The sequence below is a fragment of the Pseudophryne corroboree genome, chromosome 8, assembly GCF_028390025.1.
Source record: "Pseudophryne corroboree isolate aPseCor3 chromosome 8, aPseCor3.hap2, whole genome shotgun sequence".
Taxonomy (NCBI): domain Eukaryota; kingdom Metazoa; phylum Chordata; class Amphibia; order Anura; family Myobatrachidae; genus Pseudophryne; species Pseudophryne corroboree.
In genome coordinates this window covers 340,242,763-340,266,246 of record NC_086451.1, presented here as the reverse complement: position 1 = coordinate 340,266,246, position 23,484 = coordinate 340,242,763, and the positions used below count along the sequence as shown (strand labels likewise).

Below are 23,484 nucleotides of genomic sequence, written 5' to 3'. Positions count from 1 at the left end.
TAAAAAATAAGCGACATATGTGTATCTATACATATATATAGATAAATATCAAGCTTATATACTTTCCTCCCTTTCTAGAACTAGGATCCATATAATGGGTCACTTCAGATGATATATAATATCTATACACTTTTATATGCAAAGTCGAAATAAATGAGATATCTTTTTTCATTTTTCTTTACATCTATCTTTCTCCTCTATATAGTTCCCTCGCACATCACTCCCTATTATTCCCTCCCCAAGTATGAGACAGACTCATCAGACAAATGTATGATCAGTCCATAAAGGTGTATGTGGGCTACACGGGTAAAAATGTACATAATTTTGACCGGTGCACAACATTGACACATGTGTGGCTTTATGAAGGTATTGGAATAAAATTATTATTAAAATGGTATATATTTTTATATATGAAAAATAATAATATACACACGAAAAATAAACGATATATAAAAAATAATAATAAAAATGTATACCATTGGGGAATTTCCATCTGCTATCATGCTATATGTACTATTGCTATATATATAATCTAGAATACTACTATGTAATATGCTTCCAGTATGCAAAATTTTTTCTGGTATAAATATTGATCTTAAAATATAAATTTTGTGAACATAATAAGCAGAATGATTTTTAAGTAATTTTCAGTCTTGATATTGTAATATAAAATGAATTTCTTGTACATCAATAATATACTCTGTCTTGCTATACTCCTGCTCTATAATGTTACATTCTTTCACTATAATTGTATCTTGGATACATTGAGTGAGTAATTTAACATGATTATATAAAAAAACTATGAGATTTGACACAAAGATATAATGCAGGGTTGCCTACCCTCCCGCATTCAGCGGGAGGCTCCCGTTTTTAACATGAGCCTCCCGCTGCCCCGCAATAGCTCCCGGTCCTCCCGGTTTTTCATTCTACGCGCTGAAAGTGCGTACTGCGCATGCGCGAGTGGAAGATCATGCACCGCCCGTGCAGGCCCCGCCTCCCGTCATTCTGGACTTACACATATGCAGTCCGTATTCTCCTGACGGACGTCGGTCACGTTATGGATTGCTGTGGCCAGGAAGTGCCTGTACTTCAAGCTCCTCCCTGTATACTGTACACTGAGAGCAGGCGGGCTGCCTGGAGCTGACACCAGCTGCAGCTGGTCATTGGGTGAGAGAGCTGAGGCAGGGTTGCCTCAGGTGGATCGGGCACAGCAGCGATGGAGCCCAGCCGTGACCGGGGGAGGAGCAGAGAAGCCTTCACAGGAAAAAGGGTTAGAGGTGTAGGTGTGTGTGTGTTGGTCCGGGTGTGCACAGGAAGCTGAGGAGTGGAGGCATGGGTAACTAAGTGCAGGACTCGGGCTGGGGAGTCAGGACCCAGCAGAGCTGTGGACCTCCTTCCTCCTCTCCTCTTACTTCACGCTGCTCTGCTGTCTTTCACTTCAAACTCCTGCAACTCCGAGTCCTCTGTGTTTTCATTTGCCCACTTGAAGCCCCACCTCCTCTCACTGCACAGCTGTCAGTCTGCAATGTGAGGCTGGAGCTCACTGAATAACACTTGTATGTTGTAAGGCTGGCCTGGCTTGAGGAGGGGAGCTCATGTCATGTTCTGTGGTGCCCCCTCTCTGAGAGGTGCTTTCCCTCCTCCTATTGCTGCTACTTTCTGCTGGCAGTTTCTTTACTTTTTTCTTAGTTCTAAAAAAAAAGATTGTAGGCAGAATCCCCATATGCACAGCAGCACAGGTCATCTGGAAACTGCCCTGGTTATTGGTCTGTGCAGCAGCTGTCTCCATTCCTGAGTGCCCCTCTCTGTGAGTCTGTGCCCCACCCCATGACAGCTGCACACAGAGTCACAGGTAGTGCTCGAAGTGGGCTGGTATACACCGGTATGGCATACCGACACTTCGAGCACTGACCGCTGAAGACCCCTGCCGCCGCTATCCTTTCAAATTTAGCGCTATTCAAGTGCCAAATGGAACTCTCGAACCGGCAGCCATTAGGGAGCGTCCGCTCCTGATTGGCTGCCGGTCCGCATCAGATTTGGAATTATAGGCGGACTGGACGCAGGGGGAGGCACCAGAGTCGCACTGAAGGCCATCGCCACCAACCACAGCCTACTCCTCTGTACCTCTCTGTTAGTCTGTGTCCCCACCCCATGACAGCTGCACACAGAGTCACAGGTAGTGCTCGAAGTGGGCTGGTATACACCGGTATGGCATACCGACACTTCGAGCACTGACCGCTGAAGACCCCTGCCGCCGCTATCCTTTCAAATTTAGCGCTATTCAAGCGCCAAATGGAATTTGAATCGGCAGCCATTAGGGAGCGTCCGCTCCTGATTAGCTGCCGGTCCGCATCAGATTTGGAATTATAGGCGGACTGGACGCAGGGGGAGGCACCAGAGTCGCACTGAAGGCCATCGCCACCAACCACAGCCTACTCCTCTGTACCGCCACCACCGACGACGACCACAGCCTCCTCCTCACCGCCGCTGCAGCTAACCACAGCGTCCGCAGTACCGCAGCCGCCGATCACAGCCTCCTCCTCCTCCTCCGCACCACTGCTCATTAGGTGATCTTAACCTGCTGCCTTTCTCTCCCTACTGTATGTCCTTCCCATCCCTCTCTGTCACTGTCCCTGCTGTCACTTTCCCTCTCACTCTGTCACTCTCACTGTTCCTGCTGTCAATTTACCTGTCCCTCTGTCACTCTCCCTGTCCCTCTGTCATCTCTCTGTCCCTATGTCCCTGCTGTCACTCTCCATGTCCCTGCTGTCACTCTCTCTGTCCCTGTATTTTGGCTCATACTGTGTGGCGTAATGTGAATTTTGGCTCATTCCGTGTGGCATAATGTGAATTTTTACTCATTCCGTATGGTGTAATGTGAATTTTGCTCATTTTGTGTGACGTAGTGTGAATTTTGGCTCATACTGTGTGGCGTAATGTGAATTTTGGCTCATTCCGTGTGGTGTAATATGAATTTTGGCTCATTCCGTGTGGCGTAATGTCCGTGTGGCGTAATGTGAATTTTGGCTCATACTGTGTGGCGTAACGTGAAAGGGGCACCAGTACTAGATAGTATAAGGGGTCCTACTATTATGGGTATACGGCGTGGTACAGTACACTTAAAGACATGCCCCCTTTTGAGAGGCCACACCTCCTTTTCCAAAGCAGCCTTCACTTTTCCACACCCCGACATAAAATTTCCACTTCCACCACTGGTCACAGGAGAATAGGCAGCATGAGAGGCAGAAGAATTATCTTTGAAACGTTTAGTGCTACAGGAAGAAAGGTAAATGTGCGGCTCTGGACCTCTTGGTAAGAAATACATTGTTAAAATAAAATGAATGCTACATTTGTATACAGTGTGGGGTTATAAACAAAAAGGATTGCACTGGGAAGGTCCACCTCCAAATCAGGCCCAGAGTGTTCCAGAGCTCAACCACAACCATTTGTCTGATGTCTGAATCTCATGTCTGGAGATACACTCACACACAAACCCCCTCAGGCAGCATGCTGCACTTTGGGGTTCATTCCGACCTGCAATGCGCACACGCTCCGTTGCCGTCGCCGGGCAGCTGTCAGAACAAAGAAGAAAGTAATCGCTAGCGCGATCGCAAGAAGATTGACAGGGAGGAGGCGTTCCGGGGCGTCTACTCACCATTTACCGGGCGTGGTGAGGCGAACCTAGGCGGATCCAGGCGTTTGGAGGGCGGATGTCTGACATCAATCCCGGGACCTTCGTCGCAGGATCCGTCGCACAAGGTAAGTAGGTCTGACCCTGGTCTTGTTTTGCAGGAAACTTTTTTAGCATAGCAGGGCTGCACAAGCGATCGCAGCCCTGCTATGCTAAAATACACTCCCCCATAGGCAGCGTCTAGTTGATCGCACGAGCAGCAAAAAGTTGCTACATGCGATCAACTCGGAATGGCCCCATTAGTACTTAAGATTTCACCTGCCACTGCAGGACACACCCCTTAGTGGCACTAGATACGCCCTTTGGGCGGAGCATACCACACCCTCTCATCGGTGCGGTGCATTCTACTACCAGCTAAAATCTCCCTCAAACTAGTTTTAAAAAGTAGGCAAGTATGATATAATGGCTTTCTAATGAGATTGTTAGATCTATGTTCTTCCTCTCTGTGCAAAGTGACACTTCCTGAGTCTGGGATGGCCAGGAACACAAAATTAAGACTTGTGAAACACAGTGCCATTACTATTAACAAAATAGCACAATGATAGGTCGGTCTTGAATCATGTGACCTGTGCACAAGATACAGATCACAACAATGATGTTGTAATAGGAACGAACAAGCCGGTCACATGGTCGGGGCCGGTCACGTGATCCGGTCACGTGATCGGAACAAAACCAGGAAATAACAGCATCATTGAAAGCTGTTAGGCTTTCCAGACCATGTGACCGGATTAAGTCATGTGACCAGGAAGTGTCACTGGATTCTATATATTTGTTTACCAATAAAGATGCATTTAAAATGCTCGTTTTTTGAATATATTAATATGAACATGTGTGCCTCACAGTAGGGTTGCCTTCTATGTTAAAATTATATTATTATTTTGGGACATTTTATTATGTATCATACAAGTCAAACAGGTGTCTCTACTCCCAGTATAATGAAGGGAGTATATAAACCCCAATAGTTCAACAGTGTGACAGATGCTCCTGAGGAAGCTGGCAGCCACTAGACCAGTGAAACGCGTTGATCCAAGGACACTGACCACCACCATTGGATCCACTATATTTCTCCGGTACTTATTGGACTCTTCTACCTCTATTTGGACATTTCCAGACCTGGAATTTGAAAAAAAAACCCTGCTGCTAATTGGATCCCTAAACTGCCAAACTGAGATCCACGGGGATAATTTCCATACGGACTGGGTAACTACCAAAATTTCAAGTAATGAGGAGCGAGTCCTAACCAGAGACTGCATATACAATCAATATATAAGTGAGATCTTAGTGGTCCCATTCCCCTTAATTGGGAATTTATAAAGTCATTTTGTTTAATTGTGTGATATTTATAATTAATCATTTTTATATTTCTTAATGTTTATTAAAATCATGTGATATTATATTATAAATATTCTTATCGTCCCTTATTGGCATTTCAGCCGGCGCCAGTATATCCCCACATCAGTCTAAGGAGGGACTTTGGCGTGCGCACGCCCAAAAAGGGGCATGTCCTATGCAAGAGGGGCGTGGTCTTGTGACAGAGCCACGAACATGAGTCACGCCCCTTTTTACAGTCAGAGGGGTCATGCCAGTGCTCTCTGAGCTACTGGCATGCCCCCTCTCCCTCTGTCACCTGTGAATAGATGCGCACAGCGCATCTGTTAAGTAGAGCAGCAGTGACCAGAGCCTCCCAACTGCCCCCCACTGCGGGACACTGCGGCCCATGGGTGGGACTGCGGGACAGTCCCAAAAAAATGGGACTGTCCCACGAAAATCGTGACAGTTGGGAGGTATGTCATAATGCTGTCCAGTTCATTTTATGTCCAAGTGCATAACTAGATTTACTGCAAGAATCAAGGTAGCGCCCAGTGATGAAAAATGTATATAACACAGGTAATTGTAACAGGGAAGGTGGCCTCTCTCAGCTCTGGACCCCATAGCAACTGCACTTTCTGAACCCTGCACCTATGGTAGCTACACCCTTGGGACCTGTTCTGTACATTGGTGACTTGAGCTGTGCTACAGTATATACTGTATTAGGGGTATAGTACCAGTCCTTTACGTTGGTGACTTGAGCTGTACTACAGTATATACTGTATTAGGGGTATAGGACCAGTCCTGTACGTTGGTGACTTGAAGATGTACTATATACTAAGGGTATGTGACCTGCTCTGTACATTGGTGACATGGAGCTGCATTGTACTCCAGTCTCAGCAAATCTGTGGTGAGGTTTTATTGGGACTCCAGACCTTTTTCATACAGTGACTTCTTTTCATTATCTTTTTAATCACCATTATAATTAGAACATCATCTAAAATGAACTTGCAGTAAAATGTTTCCAAATATAGATTTTTTTTTCCTGCAGATAATATATCAGATCATGCTGCAATCGATATACTCGTTGGTGCCGGGGGTGCAATGTTTAGTAACATATTAGGTATTTTGCGGCTTTCCTACATAGATTCCATGCAATCCTAACATAAATGGTTTCTGGGGATGTTTTAATGTATGTAAATATGGCGGTAACTGACTGCAAGACAGGATGACAGCACATTGTAAAAGAATAAGATACAGTATGCAGTTTATTTTAGTGATGAGCGGGTTCGGTTCCTCGGAAACCGAACCCCCCCCGAACTGCACCCATTTTACACGGGTCCGAGGCATACTCGGATTCTCCCGTATGGCTCAGTTAACTCGAGCGCGCCCGAACGTCATCATCCCGCTGTCGGATTCTCGCGAGATTCGGATTCTATATAAGCAGCCGCGCGTCGCCGCCATTTTCACTCATGCATTGGAAATGTTAGGGAGAGGACGTGGCTGGCGTCCTCTCCGTTTATTAATGTTGATGCAAATATTTGTGCTTATTGCTTAATTGTGGGGACTGGGGAGCAGCTGTATTATATAGGAGGAGTACAGTGCAGAGTTTTGCTGACAGTGACCACCAGTATACGTTGTCTGCCTGAAAAACACTCCATATCTGTGCTCAGTGTGCTGCATATATCTGTGCTCACACTGCTTTATTGTGGGGACTGGGGACCACCAGTATATTATATAGGAGGAGTACAGTGCAGAGTTTTGCTGACAGTGACCACCAGTGTACGTTGTCTGCCTGAAAAACACTCCATATCTGTGCTCAGTGCATACTTGCCTACTTTTGAAAACTAGTTTCAGGGAGATTCCAGGTGGTAGCAGAATGGCATGCCGTTGCGGGGGCGTGTCATGTTCTGCTCAACGGATGTGTCTAGCTCCACCTATGGGTGTATTTATTGACACTCAGGGTGTGTCCTAGTACTTAAAGCAGCAATAAAAATAAAAAAAGTATATAGGTGCACTCTATAGTAATGTACCGTGTACATTTGTTAGAAGATACACTCAAGTAGAAAATCTATATACACTGGTGCGGGATTGTGTTTGTATACCCACACACACCCAGACATACTCTCACTCTCTCTCTATATATGTATATGTGTGTGTGTGTGTGTGTGTGTGTGTGTATATGTATATATATATGTATATATATATATATATATATATATATATATAAAATCTAGCACTGTCCTTGGTCTGGCACTCCTCTGTCCCATAGGGGATTGGCTCCGCTCTGCATATAGAAGATGGAAGGCGGCACTCAGGAGACTTACTTGAAAGTAGAAAACGTGCTTTTAATGGGTGACGTTTCGGGAGACGTACTCCCTTCAAGACACAGCAATACAAATAAACACAGTGATAAACTAAACTTAAATACCTTACCAGTTCCTGGCTCTGCCCCCTCCGTCACGGCCAGCGGCGTCCGGAGCCCGCACTTCCGGTTTCGGCAGTCTCCGCCCCTTCCGGGTGACGTGGCTTTGTTGCCGGGCGACGTAGCCGTGGGGAGGGCCCACACGAGCAGGGAATCTGTGCCGTCATGGCAACAAGTTGCCATGGCAACGGACAACTACAAAAAAATACATGTACATAACAAGCAGTGTAATTCGGACCACTTACGTGGAAATGACGATACATAATTGTTTCTAGTGCCCAAGCGGCACACAATGTTGTGCACCATAAGTGATATAAAAACATCAAGTGCTCCAAAACAATCTAGGATCTGCAATAAATCCTACCAGAAAATATATCTTAACCATATTAAGTGATTTAAAACTATAAAAGCACCAACAGCTGTAATTTGTCCAATCTGATCTTAATGGTTACATGAACAATGACCTGTCCTGTCGGTCTGCCATTAATTAAACTCAATAAACTTCAACCTCAATAGTCAACCGGCATTTAAAGGGGACAATAGGTGCAAGGGTCCCCATGTTTATTTCTATCTGACCTTTCCTAATAAATCTGATGGTCTGATTTGACTACCCTGTCAACTGCGTTCAGAATGATCCTTCCCATACTACTGGGGGAGTGCATCCTGTATTAACCATCTTCAACCCTGATTCTACATCCAGCCTCACAGAAAACAATTTAGACTCAGGTATTCATTAAGACCACGGGGGTGAATCGTATCTAGTTTGTGGATCCACCTTGCCTCCAGTTGCAACAGTTTTTTTGCTCGGTTACCGCCTCGGATGGACTCCGGAACCTGGTCCACTATTTTGTAGCGGACAGAGGCCAGGCGAAGAGAGGATGGCCCAACATAGATCAGCGATCAGGGCTGCCCTGGTATCAGGGAGCAGCGAACAACCTGTGGCCCGTCATTTTGCGCAGATGCGTCACAGCCTGGCCTCTGTCCGCTACAAAATAGTGGACCAGGTTCCGGAGTCCATCCGAGGCGGTAACCGAGCAAAAAAACGGTTGCAACTGGAGGCAAGGTGGATCCACAAACTAGATACGATTCACCCCCGTGGTCTTAATGAATACCTGAGTCTAAATTGTTTTCTGTGAGGCTGGATGTAGAATCAGGGTTGAAGATGGTTAATACAGGATGCACTCCCCCAGTAGTATGGGAAGGATCATTCTGAACGCAGTTGACAGGGTAGTCAAATCAGACCATCAGATTTATCAGGAAAGGTCAGATAGAAATAAACATGGGGACCCTTGCACCTATTGTCCCCTTTAAATGCCGGTTGACTATTGAGGTTGAAGTTTATTGAGTTTAATTAATGGCAGACCGACAGGACAGGTCATTGTTCATGTAACCATTAAGATCAGATTGGACAAATTACAGCTGTTGGTGCTTTTATAGTTTTAAATCACTTAATATGGTTAAGATATATTTTCTGGTAGGATTTACTGCAGATCCTAGATTGTTTTGGAGCACTTGATGTTTTTATATCACTTATGGTGCACAACATTGTGTACCGCTTGAGCACTAGAAACAATTATGTATTGTCATTTCCACGTAAGTGGTCCGAATTACACTGCTTGTTATGTACATGTATTTTTTTGTAGTTGTCCGTTGCCATGGCAACTTGTTGCCATGACGGCACAGATTCCCTGCTCGTGTGGGCCCTCCCCACGGCTACGTCGCCCGGCAACAAAGCCACGTCACCCGGAAGGGGCGGAGACTGCCGAAACCGGAAGTGCGGGCTCCGGAGCTCGGGACGCCGCTGGCCGTGACGGAGGGGGCAGAGCCAGGAACTGGTAAGGTATTTAAGTTTAGTTTATCACTGTGTTTATTTGTATTGCTGTGTCTTGAAGAAGGGAGTACGTCTCCCGAAACGTCACCCATTAAAAGCACGTTTTCTACTTTCAAGTAAGTCTCCTGAGTGCCGCCTTCCATTATATATATATATATTTATATTATTACTATAAAGTTCGAAAATTTACTGTTCTATCCTTCTAATATATTTTGTTTGGCTCTGCCACCACATTACAGAATGAGGGGATCCTGCGTGGGTCACACCTGGAGGGAACAGTAGTATATGCTCCTGAGTTACTCTAGAGCAGTGGTTCTCAAACTCTGTCCTGAGGACCACACACAGTGCATGTTTTGCAGGTAACCCAGCAGGTGCACAGGTGAATTAATTACTCACTGACACATTTTAAATGGTCCACAGGTGGAGCTAATTATTTCACTTGTGATTCTGTGAGGAGACCTGCAAAACATGCACCGTGTGGGGTCCTGAGGACCGAGTTTGAGAACCTGTGCTCTAGAGCAGTGTTTCCCAACCACGGTCCTCAAGGCACACTAACAGTGCAGGTTTTAGATATCCAGGCTTAAGCACAGGTGACTTAATTAGTAGTTCAGTTATTTTGATTTAACCATCTGTGCTGCAGCCTGGATATCACTAAAACCTGCACTGTTGGTGTGCCTTGAGGAACGTGGTTGGGAATGCCTGCTCTAGAGAGAACAGTAGTGTATTTGACTGGATTACACAGGAGAGAACAGTAGTAGTGTGTGTGTGTGCTGGTGGGTGCTCATTCTGGGAAGACCAAGTAGCTCCCCCGTGGCTGCATCCCGGGGTCTGCACTAGCAATGAGTGTACCATCCACAGCTTCACCAAAGTGCATACAGTATATGAATGCCTAAGAGTGCGCTCAAACAAAGCAGCCAGGCAAGTTCTATATTATATACAAAGGTTCCCTCACACCTACACCAAATCACATGCAAACAAAGAATTGAATAAGTTAACTAGCGCTACTGCATATGATGGTCATGCAGGAGTTGTCTCTTATTACACTCTCCTTTCTTAATATTGGGCTCGTCCGTAATTACCCAGTGGAGAGAAGGTAACAATGCAAATATAGTGAAGTACTATTTAATACATTAAAATGCAATTAACATCACATTAAACACATAAAAACTTCACACAAAAGGCAGATGATCCCAAGTGGTTAAACTTGTGACAATTACCGAATGTAATGTGAACTGTCAGAAGGCAGTACAAAGAGCGCTTCACTCAGTAAAAAGACCCGGGTGCTCATCTGATGCGGGCTCAGTTGTTGAATACCCGAACTCGTATCAGTCATGCCACCTGGTTTCCTCTGCTACAGGCCAACGCGTTTATACCGCATGCTGGGGTCTTTTTCAAGGTCCAGAAATGTGTGGTAAATCAATCTCAAGTTTCCTAGTACATACTCCTAATCTACCAATCTGGTGCCGCTGTGAACACCTGATAGATAGATAGATAGATAGATAGATATATATATATATATATATATATACTAATATAATAGTCCCATGATCCTCTGCTGCGCACAGCGTGCTTCCCTATCACTATAGATCGCTATGGAAACAGCAAGGATATGTCACTTCCGGCGGGTCAACAAAAAGATGTTTAAGTTGTTGTTTAGGGATTGGGCAAGTCTGCTCCGTCACTTCCGTCTAGTAGTCAAGGTGACATACATCACCTTGAAGACTAGCTGGAAGTGACGGCTGCCCACAGTAGTATTGCCTCTTATAGACATAATGCCCCGAGTAGTAGTGCCCCTTATACACAACGCCCACAGTAGTAGCGCTGCTTATACATATAACGCCACAGTAGTAGTGGCGCTTATACATAACGCCCACATAGACATAATGTGCCCACTAGTAGCCCCCAGTAGTAGCACCACTTGTACAAATAATGCCCCCAGTAGTATCGCCACTTATACACATAAGGACCCCAGTAGTATCGCCGCTTTTACACATAATGCCTCCAGTAGTATCACCGATTATACACATAACGTCCACAGTAGTAGCGCCGCTTATACACAGAACGCCCACAGTAGTAGCGCCTGTTATACTCGCAAAGGCCCTCATTCAGACCTGATCGCATGCTAGCTTTTTTTGCAGCGCTGCAATCAGGTCAGAACTGCGCTTGCGTAGGCACCGCAATGTGTAGGCACAGGTACAAAGTGGTCTTTGCTGTGTGATGGGTTTTACGAAGAATCCATTCGCACAGCCGATCACAAGGTGATTGACAGGAAGAAGGCGTTTGTGGGTGTCAACTCACCGTTTTCTGGGAGTGGTTGGAAAAATGCAGGCGTGTCCAAGCGTTTACAGGGCGGGTGTCTGACGTCAGTTCCATGCCCAGACAGGCTGAAGATATCACAGAGGCTGAGTAAGTTCTGAGCAACTCAGAAAACGCACAGTTTTTTTGTACAGCTCGGCTGCACATGCGATTGCACAGCTAAAATACACTCCCCTGTAGGCGGCAACTATCTGATCGCAGTGCTGCAAAAAACTGCTAGCGAGCGATCGGGTCTGAATGAGGGCCAATGCCCCTCATTCAGACCTGGTCGTACGCAGGCGGTTTTTTGCACTGCTGCGACCAGGTAATCGCCGCCTACAGGGTAGGGGGTAATCTCTTTGCAGGGGTGCGATCGGCTATGCAGTGAGCTGCACAAACAAAAGTTTGTGCAGTTTCTGCACAGCCCAGGACTTACTCAGCCGCTGCGACGATCCGGGCCGGTGGTGACGTCAGGAGTCCTCCTCCTGAACGGTTGGGCACGCCTATGTTTTTCCAGACACTCCCAAAAATCTGTGAGTTGCCAACCACGACCGCCTTCTTCCCGTCAATTTTCTTTGTGATCGCTGGTGCGATAGCTTTCTTAAGTTTTGTTGCTGCCTGGCGATCCCCATCGACAGCAGCCGACACGCCTGTGCATTGCGGTGCATGCGCTGTTCAGACCCGATCGCACGGCTGCGAAAAAAGGCAGTGTGCGATCGGGTCTGAATGAGGCCCAATGTTGCTAGTAGTAGGACTCCCCGAAGTGAAAATAGACAGAAGCCTACCCCTGCATTGCTGTGTTTGCTGAGCACATTGTGCCAGCCCTGCCTACAGTGCTCCATCCTGTGTCAGGGATGTCAGGTTTAAAGGACACAAATCACGGAGCTGGGTTTAATTCAGACCAAACACTGTAATTTTAATGGAAAAATACTGGGCTCATATAATGACAATGGCCCTCATTCCGAGTTGTTCGCTCGCAAGCTGCTTTTAGCAGCATTGCACACGCTAAGCCGCCGCCTACTCTGAGTGAATCTTAGCTTCTCAAAATTGCGAACGAAAGATTCGCAATATTGCGAAAAGACTTCTCTGTGCAGTTTCTGAGTAGCTCGAGACTTACTCTGCCAGTGCGATCAGTTCAGTGCTTGTCGTTCCTGGTTTGACGTCACAAACACACCCAGCGTTCGCCCAGACACTCCTCCGTTTCTCCAGCCACTCCCATGTTTTTCCCAGAAACGGTAGCGTTTTTTCAAACACTCCCATAAAACGGCAAGTTTCCGCCCAGAAACACCCACTTCCTGTCAATCACATTACGATCACCAGAACGAAGAAAAAACCTTGTAATGGCGTGAGTAAAATACCAAACTTCATAGCACATTTACTTGGCACAGTCGCAGTGCGAACATTGCGCATGCGCAATAAGCGGAAAGTCACTGCGATGCGAAGAAAATTACCAAGCGAACAACTCGGAATGACCACCAATATGATGATGCTTTCTAGAGATGTCTTATTGGTGGCTGAGCATTGAAAATGGTGACCACACAGTGCTCTTACCTGTACGAGCTCTGTGCTGGTTCCTACCCTCACAATTTGGGTGGAGTGGGTGGGGTGGGGTGGGGGGGAATCGCGGGTTGTGGGAAGGGTGGGGCCTGTGAAAGGGGCAGGGCCTCGGCTTCTGGATGGTGCAGCAGCTGTATCAGGAAAACAAACGTTTTCCTGTCTCTGAGTGGGGAGGTGAGTGAGGGGGGAGGTGAGGGCGCAGAGACCCGGCCATAACGAACGGCACTGCTGTTGTGCAGCAGGGAGAGCACCTCTTCAACACGGCGCCTCCCTGTATTGCTTACCCCGCACCCCCTTCGGGCCCCACAGCTGTGGCAGGGTGCAGTCTCTGTCTGCAGCTCCTGTCCCGTACTGAGGCAGGCTGCAGTGAAGAAGAGCCTCCACGCACACTGCATCTGCAGAGCAGTCACCAATAGCGGCAGCAACTGCAGGGCACGCCCCCCAGCAATCTCTGGACTTGCGCATGCGCAGTTCAGAGTGTCAGACGGACCCATAATAACCGGGAGGAGAAGCAGGGTTTGTGCGGCAGCGGGAGGCTCAATCAAAAAAACGGGAGCCAGCTGGAGGGTAGGCAAGCCTGGCTCAGTGTGCTGCATTTATCTATGCTCACACTGCTTTATTGTGGGGACTGGGGACCAGCAGTATTATATAGGAGGAGTACAGTGCAGAGTTTTGCTGACAGTGACTACCAGTATACGTTGTCTGCCTGAAAAACACTCCATATCTGTGCTCAGTGTGCTGCATATATCTGTGCTCACACTGCTTTATTGTGGGGACTGGGGACCAGCAGTATTATATAGGAGGAGTACAGTGCAGAGTTTTGCTGACAGTGACCACCAGTATATATAGCAGTACGGTACGGAAGGCCACTGCTCTACCTACCTCTGTGTCGTCAAGTATACTATCCATCTAGATTCTATACCTGTGGTGCATTTTAGTTTTGCAGTTTGCTGACAGTGACCACCAGTATATATAGCAGTACGGTACGGAAGGCCACTGCTCTACCTACCTCTGTGTCGTCAAGTATACTATCCATCTAGATTCTATACCTGTGGTGCATTTTAGTTTTGCAGTTTGCTGACAGAGACCACCAGTATATATAGCAGTACGGTACGGAAGGCCACTGCTCTACCTACCTCTGTGTCGTCAAGTATACTATCCATCTAGATTCTATACCTGTGGTGCATTTTAGTTTTGCAGTTTGCTGACAGAGACCACCAGTATATATAGCAGTACGGTACGGAAGGCCACTGCTCTACCTACCTCTGTGTCATCAAGTATACTATCCATCCATACCTGTGGTGCATTTCAGTTGTACGCAGTATATATAGTAGTAGGCCATTGCTATTGATACTGGCATATAATTCCACACATTAAAGAATGGAGAACAAAAATGTGGAGGTTAAAATAGGGAAAGATCAAGATCCACTTCCACCTCGTGCTGAAGCTGCTGCCACTAGTCATGGCCGAGACGATGAAATGCCAGCAACGTCGTCTGCCAAGGCCGATGCCCAATGTCATAGTACAGAGCATGTCAAATCCAAAACACCAAATATCAGTAAAAAAAGGACTCCAAAACCTAAAATAAAATTGTCGGAGGAGAAGCGTAAACTTGCCAATATGCCATTTACCACACGGAGTGGCAAGGAACGGCTGAGGCCCTGGCCTATGTTCATGGCTAGTGGTTCAGCTTCACATGAGGATGGAAGCACTCAGCCTCTCGCTAGAAAACTGAAAAGACTCAAGCTGGCAAAAGCACCGCAAAGAACTGTGCGTTCTTCGAAATCCCAAATCCACAAGGAGAGTCCAATTGTGTCGGTTGCGATGCCTGACCTTCCCAACACTGGACGGGAAGAGCTTGCGCCTTCCACCATTTGCACACCCCCTGCAAGTGCTGGAAGGAGCACCCGCAGTCCAGTTCCTGATAGTCAAATTGAAGATGTCACTGTTGAAGTACACCAGGATGAGGATATGGGTGTTGCTGGCGCTGGGGAGGAAATTGACAAGGAGGATTCTGATGGTGAGGTGGTTTGTTTAAGTCAGGCACCCGGGGAGACACCTGTTGTCCGTGGGACGAATATGGCCATTGACATGCCTGGTCAAAATACAAAAAAAATCAGCTCTTCGGTGTGGAATTATTTCAACACAAATGCGGACAACAGGTGTCAAGCCGTGTGTTGCCTTTGTCAAGCTGTAATAAGTAGGGGTAAGGACGTTAACCACCTAGGAACATCCTCCCTTATACGTCACCTGGTCCGCATTCATCAGAAGTCAGTGACAAGTTCAAAAACTTTGGATGACAGCGGAAGCAGTCCACTGACCACTAAATCCCTTCCTCTTGTAACCAAGCTCCTGCAAACCACACCACCAACTCCCTCAGTGTCAATTTCCACCTTACACAGGAAAGCCAATAGTCCTGCAGGCCATGTCACTGGCAAGTCTGACGAGTCCTCTCCTGCCTGGGATTCCTCCGATGCATCCTTGAGTGTAACGCCTACTGTTGCTGCCGCTGCTGTTGTTGCTGCTGGGAGTCGATCGTCATCCCAGAGGGGAAGTCGGAAGACCACTTGTACTACTTCCAGTAAGCAATTGACTGTCCAACAGTCCTTTGCGAGGAAGATGAAATATCACAGCAGTCATCCTGCTGCAAAGCGGATAACTCAGGTCTTGTCAGCCTAGGTGGTGAGAAACGTGATTCTGGTATCCACCGTTAATTCACAGGCAACTAGAGACTTGATTGAGGTACTGTGTCCCCGGTACCAAATACCATCTAGGTTCCATTTCTCTAGGCAGGCGATACCGAAAATGTACACAGACGTCAGAAAAAGAGTCACCAGTGTCCTAAAAAATGCAGTTGTACCCAATGTCCACGGACATGTGGAGCAGGGCAGACTCAGGACTATATGACTGTGACAGCCCACTGGGTAGATGTATTGCCTCCCGCAGCAAGAACAGCAGCGGCGGCACCAGTAGCAGCATCTCGCAAACGCCAACTCATTCCTAGGCAGGCTACGCTTTGTATCACCGCTTTCCAGAAGAGGCACACAGCTGACAACCTCTTACGGAAACTGAGGAACATCATCGCAGAATGGCTTACCCCAATTGGACTCTCCTGGGGATTTGTGACATCGGACAACGCCACCAATATTGTGCGTGCATTACATCTGGGCAAATTCCAGCACGTCCCATGTTTTGCACATACATTGAATTTGGTGGTGCAGAATTATTTAAAAAACGACAGGGACGTGCAAGAGATGCTGTCGGTGGCCTGAAGAATTGCGGGCCACTTTCGGCATTCAGCCACCGCGTGCCGAAGACTGGAGCACCAGCAAACAGTCCTGAACCTGCCCTGCCATCATCTGAAGCAAGAGGTGGTAACGAGGTGGAATTCAACCCTCTATATGCTTCAGAGGATGGAGGAGCAGCAAAAGGCCATTCAAGCCTATACATCTGCCCACGATATAGGCAAAGGAGGGGGAATGCACCTGACTCAAGCGCAGTGGAGAATGATTTCAACGTTGTGCAAGGTTCTGCAACCCTTTGAACTTGCCACACGTGAAGTCAGTTCAGACACTGCCAGCCTGAGTCAGGTCATTCCCCTCATCAGGCTTTTGCAGAAGAAGCTGGAGACATTGAAGGAGGAGCTAAAACAGAGCGATTCCGCTAGGCATGTGGGACTTGTGGATGGAGCCCTTAATTCGCTTAAACAGGATTCACGGGTGGTCAATCTGTTGAAATCAGAGCACTACATTTTGGCCACTGTGCTCGATCCTAGATTTAAAACCTACGTTGTATCTCTCTTACCGGCAGACACAAGTCTGCAGAGGTTCAAAGACCTGCTGGTGAGAAAATTGTCAAGTCAAGCGGAACGTGACCTGTCACCATCTCCTCCTTCACATTCTCCCGCAACTGGGGGTGCGGGAAAAAGGCTAAGAATTCCGAGCCCACCCGCCGGCGGTGATGCAGGGCAGTCTGGAGCGAGTGCTGACATCTGGTCCGGACTGAAGGACCTGGCAACGATTACTGACATGTCGTCTACTGTCACTGCATATGATTTTGTCACCATTGAAAGAATGGTGGAGGATTATATGAGTGACCGCATCCAAGTAGGCACGTCAGACAGTCCATACGTATACTGGCAGGAAAAAGAGGCAATTTGGAGGCCCTTGCACAAACTGGCTTTATTCTACCTAAGTTGCCCTCCCTCCAGTGTGTACTCCGAAAGAGTGTTTAGTGCAGCCGCTCACCTTGTCAGCAATCGGCGTACGAGGTTACTTCCAGAAAATGTGGAGAAGATGATGTTCATCAAAATGAATTATAATCAATTCCTCCGTGGAGACATTCACCAGCAATTGCCTCCAGAAAGTACACAGGGATCTGAGATGGTGGATTCCAGTGGGGACGAATTAATAATCTGTGAGGAGGGGGATGTACACAGTGAAAGGGGTGAGGAATCGGAGGATGATGATGAGGTGGACATCTTGCCTCTGTAGAGCCAGTTTGTGCAAGGAGAGATTGATTGCTTCTTTTTTGGTGGGGGCCCAAACCAACCAGTCATTTCAGTCAGTCGTGTGGCAGACCCTGTCGCTGAAATGATGGGTTCGTTAAAGTGTGCATGTCCTGTTTATACAACATAAGGGTGGGTGGGAGGGCCCAAGGACAATTCCATCTTGCACCTCTTTTTTTTCTTTCATTTTTCTTTGCATCATGTGCTGTTTGGGGACAATTTTTTTGAAGTGCCATACTGCCTGACACTGCAGTGCCACACCTAGATGGGCCAGGTGTTTGTGTCGGCCACTTGTGTCGCTTAGCTTAGCCATCCAGCGACCTCGGTGCAAATTTTAGAACTAAAAATAATATTGTGAGGTGTGAGGTGTTCAGAATAGACTGAAAATTAGTGTAAATTATGGTTATTGAGGTTAATAATACTATGGGATCAAAATGACCCCCAAATTCTATGATTTAAGATGTTTTTGAGGGTTTTTTGTAAAAAAACACCCGAATCCAAAACACACCCGAATCCGACAAGAAATTTTCAGGGAGGTTTTGCCAAAACGCGTCCGAATCCAAAACACGGCCGCGGAACCGAATCCAAAACACAAAACCCGAAAAATTTCCGGTGCACATCACTAGTTTATTTACATTGGGCCTAATACAGACCTGGGCCAATATTTACTAAGAATTTGAGTTTGTCCGTTTTGTGTGTTTTTTTTCTAAGTCCCAATCCGGGAATTCACTAAGCACCAATCTCGGCAGTGATTGGACTACTCGTAATGGTTTTATTTGCAAAGTTCCTAAATACGAATGAATAGACCATCGGTCAAACGCGGCTGTTATTTCATACAATACGGGAATTCACTATTCATTCGTATTTGGGTGTTCGTTTCTGAGTGTTCAATTGCGGTCGGATTTTTTTGCGAATCGGCAAAAAAATAGACCTGCTTTTTTCAATCGTGTTTACATGTGTTGCAACTCAAAAATCAATCACACCTGAATTAGGATGCCTATAAAAGGATGTTAGGCCCATTTCAATACACCTACACTCAGAAATGGCAGCAGGACTGTGGGCCAGTGATCTTTTGTGTGCTGTGGGATTCCTCAGACTCGGACATCAGCCTGTAAGTACCCAGGGCCAAGAAACTGAACATGGTCAGCAGGTTGTACAGGTTCCGCGGAGGCTGCGCTGGCCTAGTTTTTTAGGGGGCGTTTAAACTTGAACGCATTGTCCGATAAGGTCATACAGATGTTCCGTCTAAATCGTAACAACATTTTCCGTCTGTATGACCTTGTCAAACTGGGCCTAGACCCTGAGACAGCACCCTCTCGCTCTGTCTCAGGCCTGCACAAACTCCTGGCTGTGTTGCACTTTCTGGCTACTGGCAGCTTTCAGGCTGTGTCTGGGGATGTCATAGGAATCTCACAGCCCTCATTTTCAAGAATCTTAACACAGGTGATGTATACCTAACTACCTCTTCTGTTTTGTGTTTGTTTTAATTTCTCGGTGGCCAGTTCTGTCCTAAAATCTCATGTTTATTGTTCTTTAAAATATACACACAAGTGTTGGCTGTTTTGCAGCCCCACATCGAGGCCTCAATCTGCTTCCCTACCCAGGAGTCTCAGTGGCATGCCGTCAGGGTAGATTTCTATGAGCTGGCTGGCATGCCCAATGTGCTTGGAGCCATAGATTGCACACACATTCAGCTGAGACCACCTAGGGGCAGGCAGCACATATATACGAATCGCCATTTCGAACACTCCACAAATGTGCAGGTGGTTTGTGATGCAAATCTCAAAATAATGAGTGTTGTTGCTGGTTACCCTGGGGGCTGCCATGACTCCTTCATCCTCAGTCAGTCATCCCTCTTTGATAAGTTTGAGGACGGACAAATGCCAGATGGATGGCTGCTGGGTATGTAATTTGATATGTGCAGGCCTGCGTATACTTTGTCCAAATACAGGGGCAGATGTATTAACGTGTAGAAGGCATAAGGAAGTGAGAAACCAGTGATTTGTGCAAGGTGATAAAGGCACCAGCCAATCAGCTCCAATATGTAAATGAACATTTAGGAACAGATTGTCTGCTGCCTTTATTACCTTGCACATATCACTGGTTTTTCACTTCCTTATGCCTTCTACAGGTTAATACATCTGCCCCACAGTGTGTTACTTATGTGTTGCTGTATCTTAACATGAATCACGTTACTATATCTGTCTTTTAGGTGATGGAGGATATGGCTGTTTCTCTTGGCTTCTAACTCCATTGTCCCGACCTGATACCCCTGCTGAACACAATTACAATCATGCACATAAGTCCACGCGGAATGTGATAGAAAGATGTTTTGGTGTGCTGAAATCTAGGTTTCGGTGTCTGGATAAGTCTGGTAGCCTTTTGTTGTATAGTCCCTCCAAGGTGACCCAAATTGTGTTCTGCTGCTGCTTTCTTCATAACATGTGTTTGCAACAACATCTGTCACAAGTTGAGAAGGAAGAAAGCAGCCAGCAAGCAGAGGAATTAGAGACATCTGGTGATACTTGGAGTACAGCTGTAGGGAGGCAGGTTAGGCAAGAGATCATCACTCGCTATTTCTAAGGTAAGTTTGGTTTGCTTATTTCATTTGTTGTGTAATCATAAATAGATGTTTTGCCATTTTTATTGCCAAAACCATTACTCAGAATGTGTCTGTCTCCTTGACACATACAAACATACCCTCGCTTTATGAAAAACAAATGTCGCATGTGTATTGTGTGTATTTTTGAGCTCAAAACCACAGATTATGAGTGGCATGCATTAAGTCTGGATAAGTGATCGTAAACTTGCAGTGCTAATTTCTTACAAGCCCACATAATCCATTTAGTATTTCACTTTATCATTGTGTGTAACGTCCTAATGCACAGGTTCACAAACTCGGCCCTCAGGAACACACACAGTGCATGTTTTTCACGTAACCCAGTAGAAGCACAGGTGTATGAATTACTCACACACATATGTTAAAAGAAAAAGGAATCCAAAGACAGATGTGGGCGCTGATTAGTTCAAAATTAGCAAGGATAATATTATTATTATTTTTTTTTTAAATGCTAGCCACCCTTCTGGCTGCCCACAATGGTAGACCTGGGTATCCACCGTACTATGCAGAAAAAGAAAGGAAATGTGGGCGCTCGGAGGGGATAATAGTGCAACAGCTGCTGGTTTTGTAAATGTACAAATTTATTGGTAAAAAGTTATTTCTAAAAATAGACACTGAATGGCTGAATGCCTCAACATTACATATACACAGTTAAATAAAAATAAAACATATAAATAAAATAAAGGACTGTGTCCTAAAGCTCAGAACTTGCTGGTAATTATACACAAAGCCTGTTAGATGTTAGTTTTTTGCATGCATAAGCCAGCTGTTAATGGCTACAAAGGGTTAAAGCATATTGAGCTCAATTGCAAGTTGAAAAGAAAGAAGCTGGTTAGTACTTGATAGAGCCTGTTAATACTTCACCGATGCAGAGCTGATGTGAAGAATGTTCAATGGTAAAGGCTAGTGATGGTATCAAATGGACTGAGTCCACGTCTGTCTAATGTCCATAGAGCTTACTTGATCCACTGGCTGGCTTAATAGCAGACCGCTCAGCGGCGGTTCCCTTAGGCAGGTCCTGCTGTTAATGGTGCAGTATGCTGACCGCTATCGCTGGGCCAGGGTGAGGACGGAGACAGAGTCCAAAGCGCAAGTCCTGGGTAACAGGGGACGCTGTGATGCCGCGTTCCATGGCTTCCGGGTTCGGGGCTTCCGGCTGCGTTCCGCAGTCGTAGATAGGTCACCTGACGCGTTTCTCCACCTCCAAAGTGGGCGGTTTCATCAGAGGTTAAAAGGTTCACAGGTGGAGCTAATTATGTCACTTGTGATTCTGTGAGGAGACCTGCAAAACATGCACTGTGTGGGTTCCTGAGGGCCGAGTTTGAGAACCTGTGTTCCCAAAAAACACTCCTCAACATATAATATGTTAGCCTTGAGGAATACATGTGTCCCTATGTGTGATGCACCATCATATTTAAGACACACAAACTTACTGTAATCAGGAATAATTTATTTCCTAATGTTTGATGCAGTAAACTTGATGATGTGTAAGTAATTACACAGTTTGCTACATATATACATTATTATACACATTCTTTGTTTTTTGTTTAAAAAGTACATATTTGTTTGTTTCAGCATCATGTGTAATAACATTCTTACTAATTTTTAACACACAAACATGTCCCAACAATACTGACATTCATTTTGTCAATGTTTTATAAAAAAATTAAAAGGCAACATATTAAAAGCTTTTTACGCAACTCAATTGTGTTCTTCTTGTAATGTTGTATAGAGAAGAAAGGTAAAATATGTATCAATAACATTGTAATTTGGATTGTCTGCAGGAAAAGTGAATGATTGGAATCTAGAAAGAGTAATGATTAGAAAAAAAATCAAGTGGTCAGTTTACTTCCTGCTGAAGACATTCTGCCTGGCTGCCAAATATTGTGTCTGCAGGAAAAGAGAATGATTGGAATCTAGAAAGAGTAATGATTAGAAAAAAATCAAGTGGTCAGTTTACTTCCTGCTAACATGTATGTGCGGCTCCATCAACATTTCCCTCCTCCAAAACCCCCAAAAATGTCAAAGAATAAATGTGCCTACAATTTTTATGTTGTTGTTTGTACCACTTATAATTAATGATGTTGTAAAAATTTTCAAGGAGCTAAGTGTTATATATTTTTTGCCAAACATACACTTACTAACTATTTTGAGTTACTTATCACAAATGTCTAACTTGTATTTTTTTAACTTTTTTTTGGTGGCTGCTTGTCCTGCCCTTTGCCTTTAGCACTGTCATGTTGTCGTGCTCTGGTGGAGCGTCTTGGTGGTGATGAGACTGGCATGATATTTGGAGTAGTCGTACCAGAACTGCTGCTTGTTTGCTGTTGGTGTGTATGCATCTGAGTGTTTCATTCAGGTTAGTGAGGGTGGCATTGAGTTCACGTGTAGCAGCATTTTGATTGTCTACTATTCGGAATAAAGTTTCATTAATCTTTTGATGGTTTTGAAAAATGTTCATATAACTTTGCTGTTATCTGTGCTGTTCTTCCATTAGTCTGTGCTGTTCTTCCATTATGCGCTGTAAGTTGCCCATGACCTGTGTAATGTCTGATGAGTTCCATGGTATTGCCTATTCTGGTTGTTTGTTCATTTTGTCTACTCAGATTTCTTGATATTCTTCTGAGGTGAGATGGTAGGATTGCAAACATTTGTGTCTGCCTACGCAGGCAATCTTCATTAGTGGCCTGCTGTCTAGCCCAAATGGACCAAAACACCTGATCAGGGCCTTGTGTTCCTGGTGTTGTTGGGCTGTGTTGTGGTGGTGGTGTGCTTTGCTGTGGTGGTGTACTCACAGGTGCTGGGGGGCTCATTCCTTGCCTTAATGGCTGCATTTCTAAGATGTTTGTCTCCTCCATGTCACTGTGTTGCTGTTGTTGCGGAGGGATGCTGTCCCCAGGACTAGAAGCTGAAATGTTACAAAAATATCCGTTAGCTATCCATATGTTTGAGAAATGTAAACCAATCACTACACATGGAACACATGTCATTCACTGTTGATTTCAACTATTCTGCCTAGCAACATCATCACTCATAGCTTAAATACATACATATGCCTGTTTGTGGCAAATGTGTCTGGTTACTTAATTGTGAAAGCAAACACTTTAGTTTTATTGTAGCTCACACATACTCCACCATAAAAACACATTGGAATACATAATGTGTTACCTTATAGCTTTGAACAAACAAACATAGTAATGTTTTTATATGTATTTTGCAATGTTACCTCAAACACACATGTGAAATTTAG

General features: G+C 45.6%; 1 long non-coding RNA gene across 1 annotated transcript in view; it reads left to right on the top strand.

Moving 5' to 3' along the window:
• The first annotated feature begins 1,042 nt into the window (after positions 1-1,042).
• LOC134947777 (uncharacterized) overlaps positions 1,043-23,484 on the top strand; it is an 86,910-nt gene continuing 64,468 nt past the window's right edge. The window contains exon 1 of the long non-coding RNA XR_010182767.1: positions 1,043-1,270. This is a non-coding gene — a long non-coding RNA (uncharacterized LOC134947777). The remainder of the gene's footprint in view (positions 1,271-23,484) is intronic.